The sequence below is a fragment of the Colossoma macropomum genome, unplaced genomic scaffold (assembly GCF_904425465.1).
Source record: "Colossoma macropomum unplaced genomic scaffold, Colossoma_macropomum, whole genome shotgun sequence".
Taxonomy (NCBI): domain Eukaryota; kingdom Metazoa; phylum Chordata; class Actinopteri; order Characiformes; family Serrasalmidae; genus Colossoma; species Colossoma macropomum.
This window is the reverse complement of record NW_023494796.1, coordinates 4,450,337-4,468,263: the sequence shown is the minus strand read 5'-3', so window position 1 is coordinate 4,468,263 and position 17,927 is coordinate 4,450,337. Positions and strand designations below refer to the sequence as shown.

Sequence of the window (17,927 nt, the reverse complement as noted above, 5' to 3'; positions counted from 1 at the left end):
GATTGATGTTCTGATGGTGTACTAACTGTGTTGTGGAGGTGTCCTGATTGATGTTCTTACATTGTTCTAATGGTTTTCTGGCAACATTCTGATTAATGTCCTCATGTTGTAATAGTTTTGAGGCAGTGTTCTTATGGTGTTCTAATGATGCTCTGATCGTATTCTAATGGTATTCTGTGAGTGTTCTGATTAATATTCTGACATCATAATGATGTTCTAGTGGTGTTCTACTTGATATTCTAATGGTATTCTTATTTTGTTCTAATGGTGTTCAGATTTTGTTTTAATTGTGATCTAATCATCTTCTGGTGATATGATTTATGTTCTGATGTTCTCAATGTGTTCTAATGGTGTTCTGACGGTGTTCTGATTGATGTTCTGATGGTGCTCTTATTCATTATATGATGGTTTTCTAGGTTTGTTCTAATTGATTGTCTGACTGTGTTTTAAAGGTGTTTTTGCGGAATATAGTCTCAAATGTGACTACTTACACTCTTTGTTTAACACTACATCACAGGCTCATTTAAAACCAATAAGTAACAGCCAATAAAGTATTGACATGGTCAGCAGGAATAGTGAATTTTGTTTTTAGATTGAAGTTAACTGATTTTTCCAACTTTGTTATTACAACAACAAATAAACAAATAAACAACGAACACATGCTGGAACAAAGTATTTTCTAAGTAACTACTGGTCTAAGAATATCTTTGAGGGCATCTATAGTTTGTAGATAGAGTCCAGTGGACTGAGAAAATGAAACATCCAAAATTGGAAACGTGGCCAATTCTTCTTCGATCAACAGATAAGGTAGCTATCTATATATCTATCTATAATCTATACCAAAGTCTTCATCAGTCTGAAACTCACAGAGGCTGGCTTATTACTCCACATTTTTGACAATGAAAGTATTAACCTGACTTAGAGATATGTAAATGCCATGGCTTTAAAAAATGACGAGATGCTCAAAACACACCTGCAATCTTAAGACAGAGGTCAGGTTTGACACAGTTACAGAGAGGAGTGCAGAGCTTGCTGCACCTGCAGCGTTACTGTACTGAGTCAGCTACCCAGATAGTAAGCATATATCGGCCCACTGACTTGATAAGGTTGGAACCCCGCTGACTGTTTGTCACTGCTGGTCCACCTTCGGACCACCAAGATTATTGTCCAGCATACAAACTCTAATTAGATTTTAATCTTGCCAATAAGATTTTAAATGCACACAGTCTTTCATTTAAGAAAATAAGCATAAGCTGGCTTTGGTACCTCATCAGCCCTCTAGTGTGCGGCAGATACGAGGCTTGATCATCCCGAATGCCCTTCAGAGTAAGAGTATGGGTGGGCCACTGGCACAACAGAAAGTGTCTGACTTCAAATCAGAGAATTTTTGGGTGGACTCCTGGCTGTCGCTGCATGTTTTTTCGCTTGATGTATGTACCCTGGGAAATACTTGACTTGGACTCCGCCATCTTGGGTCATGACAGGCCTGTTGCTAGTCCAGCTTAGATGCCTGTTGCAATTTAAGGGAAACATGTTGACAAGATAAAATGGCAAATAAGTGTTGCTAGAAGGTAAGAGGACCTAAGGATTTTTCACATGAGTGTGTATGGGGAAAAAAACCTGATGAGCTGGTCTAGATCAAAGCGAGATATGCAACTGACCAATAGACCTGCAGCACTTAGTTCTGACACTCAACATGTGTAACTGATCTCTTATTTGCTTGCTTGTGAAAAGAGTGCTACAGAGATGCTTGATTGATTGCTTTAATTTTCCCTATGTATTACTTAATAAGTCCTTCTTTGGTTTACCCTGCATGTGTCCCTCTCCTGGTGTGGTTAGTGGAATGCTGCTGCCACCAGGCAAAGCAGTTGGCTGTGGGCAGCCAGAGTCATGACAGTCTGGCAGCTTTAGGCAGGGCAACCATAATACTTTTCTGAAATATGTGACATTAATAAATATTAAGTTATAAATATTAAGTTAGTAGCTTAATACTAAAGTGCCCACCACTAATGTTAGCTATATTTTCAGCTTTTTTTTTAAATTTTTTTTGTTTCTTAAAATGCAATGGCCTGTATGTGGGTCCAAACCTATAGAGGAATTCTAAGCTATCAATTTTTCATACCTGCATAATTAAGTTACTTGATCACTTTTTTTTACCAATATTAACATTACAGATAAAACTTGGGAGGAATATGTAAGTTCACTGTTCATTTTGGATAGTAAATAAAATGGTTATATTTGTGATGTAGATATTCAGGTCCACTGGTTCACGTTACCACCACTGTAAAGAAATCAGTCATTTTCTTTGCAATGGACCATTGTGCATGAAACCTGAATGACTTTGTTTACATTTCAACCACTGAATTATGTAGAATTATGAAAACACTTTTACATATTCTAATAGTAATTTTGTTTTATGTAGAGAATGGAGCCTAAATTTAGGAAGAGGACTGATGGAAGTCTCAAGCTCTGACTCCCAGGCTGCTTTAGCAGTTAAGGAAGACAATAACAACAAGCCATGGTCCAGGGCCATTTCACCTGAGAAGGTCCAGGACTCAGTGAAAAAGGCCGTCTTGTGGTCTGGTGGAGACACAGGCAATGCTTTTCACATTTTGGGTCAGCAGGAGCTCCAGTTTGGGGTTTTCTGGGGAAAGACCTTCAAGTGGGTGGCTGAAAATACTCTTGGTTATGCTGGATACCTTGTTGCTGCCATGACAAAGGAGTTTTCTAAGGGGAAAGGCTCTAGAAATCATGGAGAAAACAAGAGGGCTTTTCGGAAATACATAGAGGACATCCCCGAGGGCCGTTATGCTGTACAGATCACGCTGGAGAACATGACCTGCAAGAGCACGCAATCTGCTGCCCAGTCCTCTGGCAGCATGCAATCTGCTGCCCAGCTCTCCACCGCTTCTGAGTCTGCCATTAGTCAACTGTCTTGTGGCCTTGTCCAACCCTCCATGACCTCCAGGCCTTCTGCAGTTACAATCTCCTCCCTGCACACATTTTTGTTCGGGAAAGGTAGCAAACCTGGAAAAATCAGTGAGTGTTTTCTCCATCCAAATTCAAATCTTGTAAATATACAGTAAATAAATAAGAACTTGAAATCAGACCATTTGTATAGCATGCTTATTGTTTTGTTTTATTTTTTTGTCAGCTGTTCCAGCTGCATTCCCTGTTTTGTTTGAGCTGATGGTGGCAGACCAGGTGGAATCAGAAGTGACATGTAAGTTTTATTTTCAGACGCACATTATTTGTTGTATAATTGGTCAATAAATTGTTAACTCCATAACACCTAAGACAACTGCATACATTATATATATTTATGTCCAGCCATATTTTTGTGTAGGCTACGTTCATCTATGTATGAACTAGTAATTTTATGAGTTTTTATGTTGTGTAGTTAGTTTGCTTGCATATAAGTTTTTGGAATTGATTTATTCAGGTTTGCACAATTGATTACATCTGTAATTAACCTTATGTTTATCATTCTCTCTCTATCCCACTCTCCAACTCTTTCTCCTTTTTTCTCTTTTTTCTGTATATTTTAGAAAGCAGAATTTTCCTGTAGGCTGGAAACCCGCTCTTCTTTTAGTAGATCAGCATTGGATCACCAAGGCCCTTTTCAGGAGGTCACGATGTGGAAACCAGAACTGGACCTTTCCGGATTGGACAGGATGTGGTGGTACCACCCCCAACCTTCACTTTCTCCATTTTCACCAGCCTTCACTTTCTTTCTGGGATGCCGGCAATGGAGAGACACTTTGGACATGGCTTGTTCCAAGGAAGCTTTGGCATGTGTGGCTGTTCTGTCCACATCCAGACTGCGGCAAGGAGGAGCTCACCTCTGCTGGAGTGGACCAGAGGATCAGGAAGGTGGTTGGTGTCCGCAGTTCATATTTTACAGCATCAGAATACCTTGCTTGCAAGAGCTGCAAGAGGTCATCAGCTGAAGCCAGAACATTGTCCCTCACCTAGACATGGGCCATCATGACCAGTTTCCCTGCCTCCTTACATCCAGACTGAGATGTGACATCCAGAAGGGTGGCAGATGTGGCAGAGGCATTTGGGGGACAGCAACAGTCAAATCCAGAAACAGCTGGAAGAGCAGCTCTCAGAAGCTTGGCTGCAGAAACAGGTCCAGTTTCTCACTGACAGCAGAGGACTCATTAGAGCTGCATCATCTGAACTGATCACACCTGTTGCCCTGGGAGACCTGCCAGAGTTGCTTCCAGTCCCAAAGCATCACTGGCTAATGCAGGTCTATGCCCAAGGTGTCCTGAACAGACTGCAAGAAATGAAGGCCTTGATCACCTCCAAGTTTGAATGAATCCTGAAAATGGACTACCAAAAAATTAGCGAGGAAGATGGCAGGACAGAGTCATTCAACAGCACCCTGGGCCACTAACATTGGAAACAAGTATGGACAGGTTATTATATCTGTGCTCACAACATCTGAAGGCATCATCAAGTGCTACTATGATGTGGGTGTGTCGCCTCTAGAGGTTTTGTATGTTGATCTGGACTGCTGCGGGTCCACTCATCTCTGTAACATGTTTTGAGCATAACGGGGCATGGAGATCCATCTTGACATCTGGCACTTCATGAGAAGGATAGCGGTTGGCTGCACTTTTGATTCTCACTGCATTTTCATGTGGGACAAGAGTGATCTTCAACCTCTCAAGAAGGCCAAGCGCTCAGAACTGGAGGCTAGACTGATGCGCACACAGGAACAGATGTCATGCGCCACATCACCAGGGCTGAAATGGCACTGCACTGCAAGAGGACCACCCAGAGCTGCAAGAAGATTGGAGAAAGAGAGTGAAATGCCTGCATGACAGATGTATTTCATCAAGGAAAGCAAGAGTAGCCATCATGTGTGGTGGATAGCTGTGATCGTATAGTGCAGCAACCCTGGATCGGATCATGGCAACCTTTTTCCTGAAAAGCTTTGATGTTTGAAACCTCATCAACCCTCTGGTTTGCGATGAATATGAGGCCTGCTCTTCTCTAACGGCCCTCAGAGGAAGTCGTCTCGACACAGAAAACGTCTGGTTTCGCGCTGGGGTTTTTTTGTTTTCCAGCCTGTGGGAAGTCGCCCTCTTTGACACCAGCACCTGCAAAGAACAAAGATGGACAAACCTGCATAGCACCTACTCATGACCCATAAGGTACATTAAACTCGCATGGAGGAATCATAGGACCTGGAGATAATCCTTAGCAATAGAACCCACTCATTTCAGTGAGATTTGCTCAGGGGCATATGTACCCCGGAAGTACTTGACTTGGACTCCTTGCTTCTTGGGGACTTTCTTCCAGCGGTAAACCAGATTTGATATACATTGTGCAGCTACAGAGAATGTACAATACAAACTAAATGAAGTCTGCTAATGGCTGAGTATATGTGTAGTTTTGTACACTGGGTTTGATGTATTCTGTTATGTAGCTCCTTGTGTGAAAAGAATCAGTCGGACGCTACTGGGTCAGTTCGCTCAACAGCAGACTGACCCAGGTAATAGACCTCATGGAAAAAGGTTATTTCAACCTGAACCTGTCAGTTGATGCAGCTCTTCTGCTATGAGACACTCATAAACTCAATACAGGTTGTTAAGTGACTTAAATAATCATGAGAAAGTTGGGCCATCTGTATCTTTTAAATTTGCCTAACATTAAGGATTTGGGTTATTTTTTTTTACAGTGCGCTTAGTAGTGTTCTCTGTTGGTTCTATCTAATATGCTGGAACAACACTCTAGAGACTTTTATGTTTTCAACCTGAACAAGCTAAACAGTTAAAACAGTTTTAATTAAAATGTGTATTTTTAAGTACACATTTTAAAAAGGAATAAAAATGAATAGCAACTGTGAAAACAAAAAAATAGTGAATGATAGAGAACAAGAAAAAGAAAAAATATCACAGAAAGTAACTTTGTAACAGAAAGTTACCAAGAAAGTAGAGAATCTGGAGGGTCATTTTGGTAAAATTGTAATCACATGCAATATAAAATATGAACATTTATGAATGGAAGCAGTTCAGAGTGAGAGGGGAGAAGAGGTAGTGAGTGATGTGTTCACAAGCCTGATGGCCTGTAAATAGAAACTGTTCGTCAGTCTTGTAGTCCTGGACTTCACACTCCCGTAGCGTCTGCCTGAAGGTAGGAGTGTGAAGAGTCTGTGCTGGGGGTGTGTACTGTCCCTGATTATGTTGTGGGCCCTCCTGATGACCCTGGTGTGGTAAATGTCCTGTAGTGAGGGGAAGGCTGCTCCTGAGATGGACTGTGCATTTTTGATCACACGCTGGAGAGCCTTTCTGTCCTGAGCAGTTTCCATACTAGACCGTGATGGCACTGGTAAGAACACTCGATCGTACTCCTGTAGAAAGTGCTGAGAATTTAGGCTGGCATGCCAAATTTCCTCAGCCTTTGCAGAAAGTACAGTCACTGCTGGGACTTCCTGATGTGAGGTGTGTGTTGTGAGATCAGGTGAGATCCTCACTGATGTGAACGCCAAGGAATTTGAAGGTTTTCACCCTCTCCACCTCTGTCTTACCTATGTACAGGGGTGTGTGCAGCTCCCACTTTCTCCTTGGATCAACAATCATTTTCACTGGTCTTGTCTGCATTCAAGGAAAGATTGTTGTCATGACACCAGGCCACCAGCCCAGCCACCTCCTTCCTGTACGCTGTCTCTTCCCCACCAGTGATCATTCCAATGACAGTAGTATCATCAGCAAACTTGATGATGCTAGTGTTGTTCTGGGAGGCCACGCAGTCGTACGTGAAGAGCGTGTGCAGAAGGGCGCTCAGCACACAGCCTTGGGGGGCCTCTGTGCTCACTGTTCTTGTGCTGGATGTGCGGCTGCCGACTCTGACTGAATGGGGCCTGTCTGTTAGGAAGTTCAACACCCAGTAGTAGAGGGCAGGTGTCAGTCCGAGAGTGAGGAGCTTTTCTGAGAGTTTGTGTGGGATGACCATGTTAAATGCTTAGCTGTAGCCAATAAAGAGCATTCTGACATGCGTGTCCTTGCCCTCCAGGTGTGTGAGGTCTGTGTGGAGGGCAGTGTTGACTGCAACGCTTGGGGATGTTGTCTGGGCTGGCTGCTCTCCGTGGGTTTATTCTCTTCAAGTTCCTGCGCACTTCCACTGATGTCACAGTGAGCCATGTGTTCTGTGTGCTCTCCTTGGCCATAACGTCTCTCAGTCGGCCAGGGTTGAGGGCCTCAAAAGCGAGCATAGAACTCATTCAACTCATTAGGTAGTGTAAAGTAGCTGGTTGTGAACACCCTGTTTTTCTGTTGGTAGTTGGTGATATGCTGGAGTCCTTGCCAATTGCGCCGGAAGTCTGCGGTGGTGTAGTAGCTCTCCGTCTTCAGCCTGTACTGTCTCTTAGCCTGTCTGATAGATCTACACAGGTCGTATCTAGATCTTTTGTAGTCTTCAGCGTTGCCTGAAAGAAATGCAGCATGGCAAGCATGTAGCAAGGACCGGACTTCACCATTTATCCAGGGTTTCTGGTTGGGGTATTTTATGCAGTGCTTTGGTTTCAATGCAGCTGGTGATGAAGCCTGTTACCCCAGAAGCATAGTCCTCTAGATCAAGTACCATCCTCTCTCACGGCAGCAGTTCTGAACACATCCCAGTTTGTACTGTCAAAGCAGTCCTGAAGAACTAAATCAGTTTCTTCAATCCACACTTTGATAGTTTTACTCACTGGAAGTACTTGCTTGAGGAGTTGTCTGTATGCTGGGTAGAGGAACACAGAGATGTGGTCGGACTGTCTGAAGTGCAGCCGAGGCACAGCTCTGTAAGCCCCCCTCAAGTTGCTGTAGGCTTGGTCGAGTGTGTTGCTCTCCCTCATCGGAAAGCTAACGTGCTGATGATACTTTGGGGAGGACAGACCTCAGGTTGCAGTGGTTGAAGTCGCCGGCAACAATGAACACGGCGTCCGGGTGTGCGCTCTCTTGTTTACTAATGACTAATAATCACCATCAGCAGTTCTAAGTCAGCTGAACAGTGTTTTTCAACAGTTTTACGTCTGAACACCACCCGTTGTTCATGTAGATGCAGACACCGCTGCCTTGTTCTTTCCCAATGCTGCCGTGCTGTCCCTGCAGTGGACGAAGTGCATTTCTAACTAGATCGCTGAGTCTGGCGTTCTGTCCGAGATCCAGGTTTCTGTGAGAATAAGAGCACAGCACTCTCTAATCTCACGCTGAGTTGTTATTCTGGTTCTCAGCTCATCCAGCTTTTTTTTGAGGGAGCGAACATTAGCTAGCAACAGGCTAGGTAGCAGTGACTGCATAGCCCTAGCCTTTAGCCTAGCTTGTAGCCCACCTCTCTTGCCCCGTTTCCGCTTTGGCGCTCTGTTCGTCGGCTGCGCCGCTCACCCGAGGCCGGTGCTGCTGGGCCTTGCCGGCTGGTGCTGGTGGAGTACGAGCGAAAAAGAAAGTTGAAGTAAGGAAGCCTAAAGGTAAGTTCATGACGAACTTTATGGATCTCCAGGAGTGCCTCTCTACTGTAACTAACTGTTCCGTAGGTATACTGTACATTTATAATGAATATTAAAGTTAAAATAAATAATAAATAGCATTGGTTGCAGGAGGAACACACAAAGACATCTTCCACAGTGGGCGCCATCGTGCCAATGGTTGAGTCCTGTTGCTGAATCTGTGGTATATAATGGACGTTCTGTTATCTGACTGTTCAGAGTTTCCAGCTAAAGAGATTTGATCTCCTGTGCAGAATGAACTCTCACCATCTTTAAGCTTTAGGCAGAATTCAGCTAGATGAATTTCCTGAGAGCAGAGACTGAATCCAGAAGATCATGAATCTGCACATCTTCAGCCAAACGTTCTGTAAAGTTCTCTGAAATTGTAAAACAAAAAGGACAGCAGTCATGATCATTATACTTTTGCCACAACCGAAGGAGCATCAAGCGACACGCCCACTTAGATCACACATCATTATTAGTACCTAGAATTAATAAAGTTACATCAGGGGGAAGAGCGTGTTCATACAAAGTCCCCCAGCTTTGGAATAACTTACCAGTCAGTGTTCGGGACTCAGACACAGCCTCCATCTTTAAGTCTAGGTTAAAAACTTAACTGTTAGCCTTTGTTTAATTAGTTTAGCTTTTTCTAAAGTTAGAAAAAGGTGCAGATCTGGGACAGAGAGTGTCTGTGGTAATCTGGCAATGTTGGTGCTGAACTACCAATCTGTCCCTCTTTAACTTGACTTTCCACAGACTAATCAACCTTTTGGAAAACCCATGCAGACTTGAATGCATGTAATGTACAGAAAAGTTAGATATGAATCCTATACTAAGGCTAAGATATGGTGAGGACTGCAGTGATGGTCCACATCTGTGATTTGTTCAAAAGAATTATCGGTTGTCAAGACAAAAACTGTTTCTAGAGAACTCATTCGATAAAGAAGGTGCTTCTCTCTTTGGGTACATTTGTCCCATCCATGGAATGTGTTGTGGCCTTTTGTGTTGGTTAAGAATGAACAGGCAGGTTTATCACAGGTGAGTCTTAAGGTCATTTTTTCTTTTACAGAGGAATCTATAATCTTCTAGATTAGCAGCAACATTGCGCATGAATTGACTGTGTGATGTGGGTCTTGTTTTTCCAAAAAAAATATCATCATAAATGGTGGAAGATGTGCCAAATTCAGTAACTTTCCCAATATTGGCCAGAAGTGCACTGTGGAACTTTTAAAAAGGGTTAATGTGTAAACGTTTATTTGTAGACTTTTCCATTTCTCAGTGAGAGACCACATTTCAACAGATGACTTTTCATTACTTCAAGAACTCCAGAATGAAAGTAGCGCGTCCTGCTGTCCGTCTGATATCATACCATCACTGTGTCCTTTAAACAGGTCTTCCATCTTCAGGGATTTCTGGATGATGAAGGAACAAAATACTCAACAAAGCTGAAAGAGCCTCAAGGGAGATGCTCTACTGCCCCATTTTTAACCCCCACCCAGTTTTAAGCTTTGTAACCAAAGGAGGTTCAGTGTATTCTTCCTCTGTTTGAACAGCAGGAACCATTCTTTCATTCATCCCCCTTAAAAAGGCATGACTTTCACCTTCATCATCATCTCCTCTTCCTCCTCCATCTGTTCCTCTTCACCAATGTTGATTTCACACACGATTTTGACTGACGCGTCTGTAACTCCACACAGAAGATCCTCTGAACAGCCTACACTGCACTGCTATTCCTCCTCTTCTGCTGTGAGAGCAGACCTGGTAGGTAACGCAGCACAAGTCCTTCATTACTGTGCTTAAGTCTTAACTAGTACTTCATTACTTTACTTCAGTATTTCTGTCACTTAATACTTTTTACTTTGAATCACTACATTTCAAAAGAAGAATCTGCACTTTTCACTGTGTACATTTTCAAAACAGGCTCATTACTTAATTATCTATTTTATCTCTCTATATATGTATTGATGTATTTTATTTTCCAAATCTTTTCTATGTGCTGTGAGTGTGATTGACCGTGTTTTAGCTCTGCTGTTGCTAACGGAAGGCTAGCAGCTGCATTCTGATCTCCCTTTTCTGACAGTTGTTTGTGGTGGGAGCTACAGGCTGTGTCAGCTAATGTAGGAGGAGCATATATTATGATAAATACGGGAGTCCCGTGTAATAGGGGTGTTACGGTGGGCTACGAACACGGAGGCGGTGGAACTGGTGGAACTCCATGAGGACAGCGCGGTGTGTTTGGGGGAGACTCTGAAACGGAGACTCAGTCTGAGATTAAAGAGTTGTAAGTGCTGCTTTAAGCTGGTTTCAGTCCTTATATGTCGGTGTAACTGACTGATGAGGGTCTTTAAATGTCTGTTAGAGCCTCATTGATGGAAACGCTGCTCATCCTGCATCCTGTGATTTAGAGGAGGAGCTGCTGTGACCGGGTTTGGGGAACTTATGTGTTTCTTCACGCTGTGTTTATTAATGTCTACCGTCTGAAATATTCAGATAGTTAACGTAAATATCTTAATTTGTGTGTGTTTGGGTGTCTCAGATGGTGGTTTGTAAATGGGCTGTATGTCTGAGGAGCAGCAGATGTGGCTTTTCCCTTTCTGTGTATGATATGGAGGTGTTTTTATAAGAATACACAAAGCTTAAAGTGGGTTTATACACTGGCTGCAGCAGTTGATCATGTGATTAAGTGATTATTCTTTTTTTGTACTTATTTGTAGGATATGGATTTTAATGTTACTGCTTAGTATAATCTTAAAATTAGTGTTTATCCTGCAGCAAATCACTCAACCAAACTAGTAATATGTTCTGGCTGTAATGAGTCTTTTTAAGGTTGAATCTGATCCTCTACATTACAGATCTGTGGTGTTTATAATGACATGAACTGCATATATTGACCTTCAGATGTTCTTTCAGTAAATTGTGAATTATGTGAAATTCTCTGTTTTTTAGGACCTTTTATTAATGAAGTGAACTTAAACACAAATAGACTTTACACTAATGTTAGCTCTTTATACTGAGCTGATGTCAGAGAAATTGGTGGATTTATTGTCTGTAGCATCAGCCTTTTAAAGAACCGAGTACAAAATCTCTGGTAAATGTGACTCAGACAGCTGCTTTATGTTAGCTGGATAACAGTTTGTTATCAACGGCTTTTAGCTAGTGTGGCTAAATATGAACAAAGTCTGTTTCATCATCAAAAAGAGTCCATTATATGTACAAACGTAGAGAATAAATAGTAGTTTATTATAGAACAGTATAAATGATCTGTGAATATCTGGTTTGGATGTGCAGGTCAATGGCTGGTAGATTAAGAGCTGGTAAGAGGGTCTATGGTGGCTGTTTGAGGTGGTCTGTTTAGAGGGGGGTGTAGTGTGAGAGCTGTGAATGGGTTGGGGGTTCAGGTCAATGGCTGGTAGATTAAGAGCTGGTAAGAGGGTCTATGGTGGCTGTTTAGAGGGGGGTGTAGTGTGAGAGCTGTGAATGTCTGTGGAGGTGCAGATTAGGGAGAGTATAAGAGAAGATAAGCAGAAAACAACGTAACAGTGAGTAGATACTGTAAACAAATGCAATTAACATTGTGAAATGCGGTAGGCTAAACAAAGAGTTTTACTCTAAATCTGTACAGCACTAAAGCTACTTTGCTTAGTACTATTGTTTAGTAGTAGTAAATGACATGTTAACCAAGGATATCATTGAAAAAAAAGACTCAAGTAAGAAAAAAGTGAAATGACCCAACTACTTTCAAAAGACTGATGTGTATTACGTCTGCCATCTCCTATTTCATTTGCAAGGATATGCGGCCCTATAGTGTAGTAGAAAATGAAAGCTTTCGTGAACTTCTGCACATGCTGGAGCCGGAATACAACATTCCCTCTGGCCAACACTTCAGTGAAAGCTGCATACCTAAACTGTATCAAGAAGTACAAAATGACATAAAACGCAGGGCGAGTGGCAACACAACAGATGGCTGAACGCCGTGTACCATAGAAGCGTACATAACCATAACCTGTCATTTCATTGACTCTGACTGGCGAATTAAGAATAATGTTCTTCAAACACACGTTTTGAACGACACACATATAGGAGTAAATATTGGGGCAGTGCTGAGAAAAGCATGTGAAGAGGGGAAGACAAAAAACCTGCTCTTGTGACCGACAATGTCAGCAACATGTCCATAGCCGGACAGGAGCCAAATCTAACTCCTAGCAACACAGAAAGGCTTGAAATGTGCCGGTGCGGTACAGCTGCTCGGGGCGAGTAAGACGGGTCGTGTCTTTTTTTCATTGCAGCACAGTGGCTACTGCAGTTTTAAAAGAGAAGCAGAAGTTACTTGGACTGCAGACAGGCCATTCAAGCACACTGTGTCTATACAGCCACACTATTTTAACATGTGCAGGATGAGGCCTGGCACAGTTTTGCTGAGATAATCATGGACATCTCAAGATAAAACATTGTTTTGAAGGCAGCATATGTCCTTCTAAAATCCTAATACACTTCTCTGCGTCAGTGGTACCTTCACATAAATGCAAGTCACCCAAACCATGGCCACTGATGCACCTCGTACCATGACAAATCTTGGCTTTTGCACCTTTCGCTGATAAAAAGTCTTGATGTGGTCCCTTTCGTCTTTGGCATAAAGAGGTTGATGTCCGTTTATCCCATAAATAAGCTGAAACATGGACTCATCTGACCACAGGACACATTTACACTGTCTCTCAAACTGTCTGACATGAGCTCGGGCCCAGAGAACTCAGCAGTGTTTCTTCATAGAATTGATGAATGGCTTTCTCCTTGCATAAAAGTGTTTCAAGTTGCATTTCTTGATCCAGTGGCGTACTGTGTTTAGAGATAACAGTTTTCCAAAGTACTCCTGAGCCCATGTGGCTGTATTTAACACAGCAGCATCACAGTTTCTCATGCAGTGCCATCGAAGAGCTCCAAGGTCACGCATATTCAACAGTCTGAGACTGAGATTTCTCTGGATTTCACAATTTAATGTAGGGTAGATGGTGAAAGACCCAAATTCTTAGCAATCTTGTTAATGTTCTTTTTGAACTGCTTGATGGTTCTGTCACAAAGTGTGGCACAAAGTGGTGAGCCATGACCCATCTTTACTGGCAACTGCAGAGACTTTTTTGGAAGTTTATACCCAATCATGATACCTTTACCCATGACTTCAATAGATGTCCTTGCCTTTCATTTATTAATGCCTTTTCAGTCAGTGGAAGTTTATAAGGAGGAGGAATTGATATATTTTATATTGTTGTCTTGTTTTGTAACAGTCACTAACCTATAGTTTTGAAAGGGTCCATGGCTGTGAAGTGTAAACACTCCAAGAGGACACAATTTATTATGCACTGAATTGTCTATACATGATTTGGAGTAAGGCCTAATAAGACAAATAAGCTCAGAGAATTTACCCAAAAAAGTACACAAGTAGCGACATCTTTATGTCAGCTCTTTAACCTTGTAAAGCAGAGGATCCACTTACATTCAGTGAAAAATATATGTAGGATGAAACATGTTGAGTTTGGGATCACTTTGTTGACCACAGTATGAAATGCTGGTGGTTTTTGAATAATCACAGTCAATTTAGCCAAGTTGTTGGTATTATTGGTATTGGTATAGCAACATGACACACTGCTTTTCAACATGACATCAGTGGTTTATATGTGTAGTTCAGGAAATTGAATAATTAGGTTAGGGTTTCTGCCAGTTGATGGAATTCTTGATTTGTATTAGACTAGTTTTGTTTCATTGCAGATTGAGCTTATATTTCTTTTTTTTCTTACAGAAATTAAAGATGCCCAGTGTGATGTCTTCTCCTGCACTTTCCTACTCAGCTTAAATGTGTTTCTGTAAACACAGCAGGACATTCCACCAAGAGGAAAGTTAAGCTGCTGAAACTGGTGATATATGTAATAATATGGCATCCAGAAGAAGTTCCGGGACTCAGCGAACGTCATCTGGTACCCTCCACATGAAGACATCTAGCAGACAAGCACAGAAACACAGCAAGGAGAAAAATCACTACTGCTCAGAGTGTGGAAAGAGTTTTACTACACCAACTAATCTCAAAATACACCAGCGTATTCACACAGGAGAGAAACCGTATCACTGCTCAGAGTGTGGGAAGCGTTTTACTCGACAGATTAATCTCAAAACACACCAGCGCATCCACACTGGAGAGAAACCCTATTACTGCTCAGAGTGTGGGAAGAGTTTTACTGTACAGAGTCATCTCAAAACACACCAGCGTATTCACACAGGAGAGAAACCGTATCACTGCTCAGAGTGTGGGGAGTTTTACGAACAGAGTTCTCAAAATACACCAGCGTATTCACACAGGAGAGAAACCGTATCACTGCTCAGAGTGTGGGAAGAGTTTTAATCAACAGAGTCATCTCAAAACACACCAGCGCATTCACACAGGAGAGAAACCGTATCACTGCTCAGAGTGTGGGAAGAGTTTTACTGAACAGAGTGCTCTCAAAACACACCAGCGCATTCACACAGGAGTTAAACCGCATTACTGCTCAGAGTGTGGGAAGACTTTTACTCTACAGAGTGCTCTCAAAACACACCAGCGCATTCACACCGGAGAGAAACCATATCACTGCTCAGAGTGTGGGAAGACTTTTACTCTACAGAGTGCTCTCAAAACACACCAGCGCATCCACACCGGAGAGAAACCGTATCACTGCTCAGAGTGTGGGAAGACTTTTACTCTACAGAGTACTCTCAAAACACACCAGCGCATCCACACAGGAGAGAAACCGTATCACTGCTCAGAGTGTGGGAAGAGTTTTACTGTACAGAGTCATCTCAAAATACACCAGCGAATTCACACAGGAGAGAAACCGTATCACTGCTCAGAGTGTGGGAAGAGTTTTACTGTACAGAGTACTCTCAAAATACACCAGCGTATTCACACAGGAGAGAAGCCATATCACTGTTCAGAGTGTGGGAAGAGTTTTAATCAACAGAGTCATTTCAAAACACACCAGAGCGTCCACACAGGAGTTAAACCGCATTACTGCTCAGAGTGTGGGAAGACTTTTACTCTACAGAGTGCTCTCAAAACACACCAGCGCATTCACACCGGAAAGAAACCATATCACTGCACAGAGTGTGGACAGAGTTTTAATCAACAGAGTCATCTCAAAAGACACCAGCATGTCCACACAGGAGAGAAGCCATATCACTGCTCAGAGTGTGGGAAGAGTTTTAATCAACAGAGTGCTCTCAAAACACACCAGCATATTCACACAGGAGAGAAGCCATATCACTGCTCAGAGTGTGGGAAGAGTTTTGCTCTACAGAGTACTCTCAAAATACACCAGCGCATTCACACCGGAGAGAAACCATATCACTGCACAGTGTGTGGACAGAGATTTAATCAACAGAGTCATCTCAAAAGACACCAGCGCGTCCACACCAGAGAGAAACCGTATCACTGCTCAGAGTGTGGACAGAGTTTCAAACATTTTAGCACTGTAAGGACCCACAAGTGTACTAAGGGCAGTTTTGGAAATGGCCAGTAATGACCAATAACTATAACACATCACACCCTTACCATAGCACATCTCAAGAGTTAAAGTCTACAGGAAACAGTGGTTTCAGAACTGATTTCAAGCTGTTTATGCAGAAAATCTCCTACTGGTGTTTTATACTGTTTTTTTTAAAAAACATAAAGCATAAAATATAATGTATATTTATAATATAAAATATAACAAGTCAAGCCTAAAGTTTGTACTCCAAATGGGAAGGTGTCCATCCATCCATCATCTAAACCGCTTATCCTCCTGAATGTGATACTGCATATTTTCTCCCAAATGAGTTTCATTTGTATTATATGTGGATGATAACTGAGAAGCCCCACATTCAATAATAAGAGGCTTTTACTTTCTAATTTAACAGATCTAAGCAAGTATAGTGTTTCTGATGCAATGGTGGATGTTTTCACACACATTTGAGAGTGAGCTTGGTTCTTCATTCTTTCTCTCTCAGCCTGCTATTTCTTTCTTTGATCTTTTTCAGCTTTTACAACAAATCTTCCCTTTTGTTTGAATATAGTCATGATATGATTGAAACCTCTCAAATTAATATTAACTCAGAACTACCTCTAAACACAAGAACGCTTTATGATGAAGGATTCAAGAATCATGCCCATGCTGCACTCCAAAGCTGAGAAATTGTTTTTATAAAAGACTCTGTTTCTATCTTGTGTCCAGAGTGCCATCCAGTGACTGAATTCAGAACTGAATCTCAGACTTTCAGACAACTTGTTTTTTGGTTTAATATCAATTATTCTGCACGAAGAGTTTTCTGTGTCATTTGACATAATTGTTACTCTCAATCAGATTTTGCCATAAGCTTAATGAAGAGCTAGTTATAATGTTGAAATGCATGGTTTTTCTTTTTTCTTTATTTTTCTGTCTTTCCACTTTTTAAGTCTACAATAATTGTTTTCTATTAGTCAGGAGGAGGATGCAATTCTGTCCCTCAAAACTACTGTATTTGTTTTCTTCCAGCATTAATCGTGTAATCTTAATAATTCTTTTCTTTTGAAAGGTGTATTTGTTAACGTAAGTGAAATGTGTTTGAATAAGAAATGATATAGACTGTAGTAATATGATTGTCAGATGGTCTATCAGAATGGTTTTCCATGTATTATGTTTATGCTGAGTAGATTCAGGACCAAAGGAAAATAATTATGTTCAATGGATTCATGGGGAATTAAAAGCCATGTCTCCCTTATGAATTTCAAATGGCTTATTCATTAACCTCATATGCTAAAACCTATCAAACCCCTGTCTCCACCTCAAAAGGAGTGGCTTGCATACAGTAGCATGTAGGTAACCTCTACATGTAGGCCATGATTCTGCTGCATGAAGTTCTTTTAATTGATACAACAGAAAAGACACTTACATAAGCACAAACTTACTGGGGAGGTCACCACCAGTCATACACTTCACCCTCCCAATGACCAGCCCGCAACACAAAATGCCCACGCAATAACCTCACTTCCAAACACAGGATAACACAAGTAACACATACACATACCTTTTAACTAACAGACAATGGCGTTTTAACAATGTTTTAACATTCAGCCCCTTTTTTGGAGGGCCCTTGCCTCCCATGATCCTCTGGACTTCATGAGCTTCAAAAGGCCAGCAAAGGGTCGCTACAATGTTTTAGTAAACTTAATTAGAGTATCCCTCAGATAAATTTAATGTATCTGATTCCTGTATGTATATCAGTGAAAATCCATCATTTAATGCATGTTTACCTTGTAATGCATTATTTACTAGTTCATGAATAAATAAACCCTTTATTGAAGCTATCCTTTGTGTATGTGATGTCTAATTTTTTTTTATTTGAGGCTGTGTTGAATCTTTTCAACACTAGATAAGCTTTACCCTGCTTTAGCTTATGAGCAGGGACG

At 41.6% G+C, this 17,927-nt stretch overlaps 1 pseudogene; it reads left to right on the top strand.

The window, feature by feature from the left end:
* The window catches only part of LOC118817003, a 304,992-nt pseudogene extending 288,638 nt beyond the window's left edge, over positions 1-16,354 (top strand).
* Positions 16,355-17,927: the final 1,573 nt, after the last annotated feature.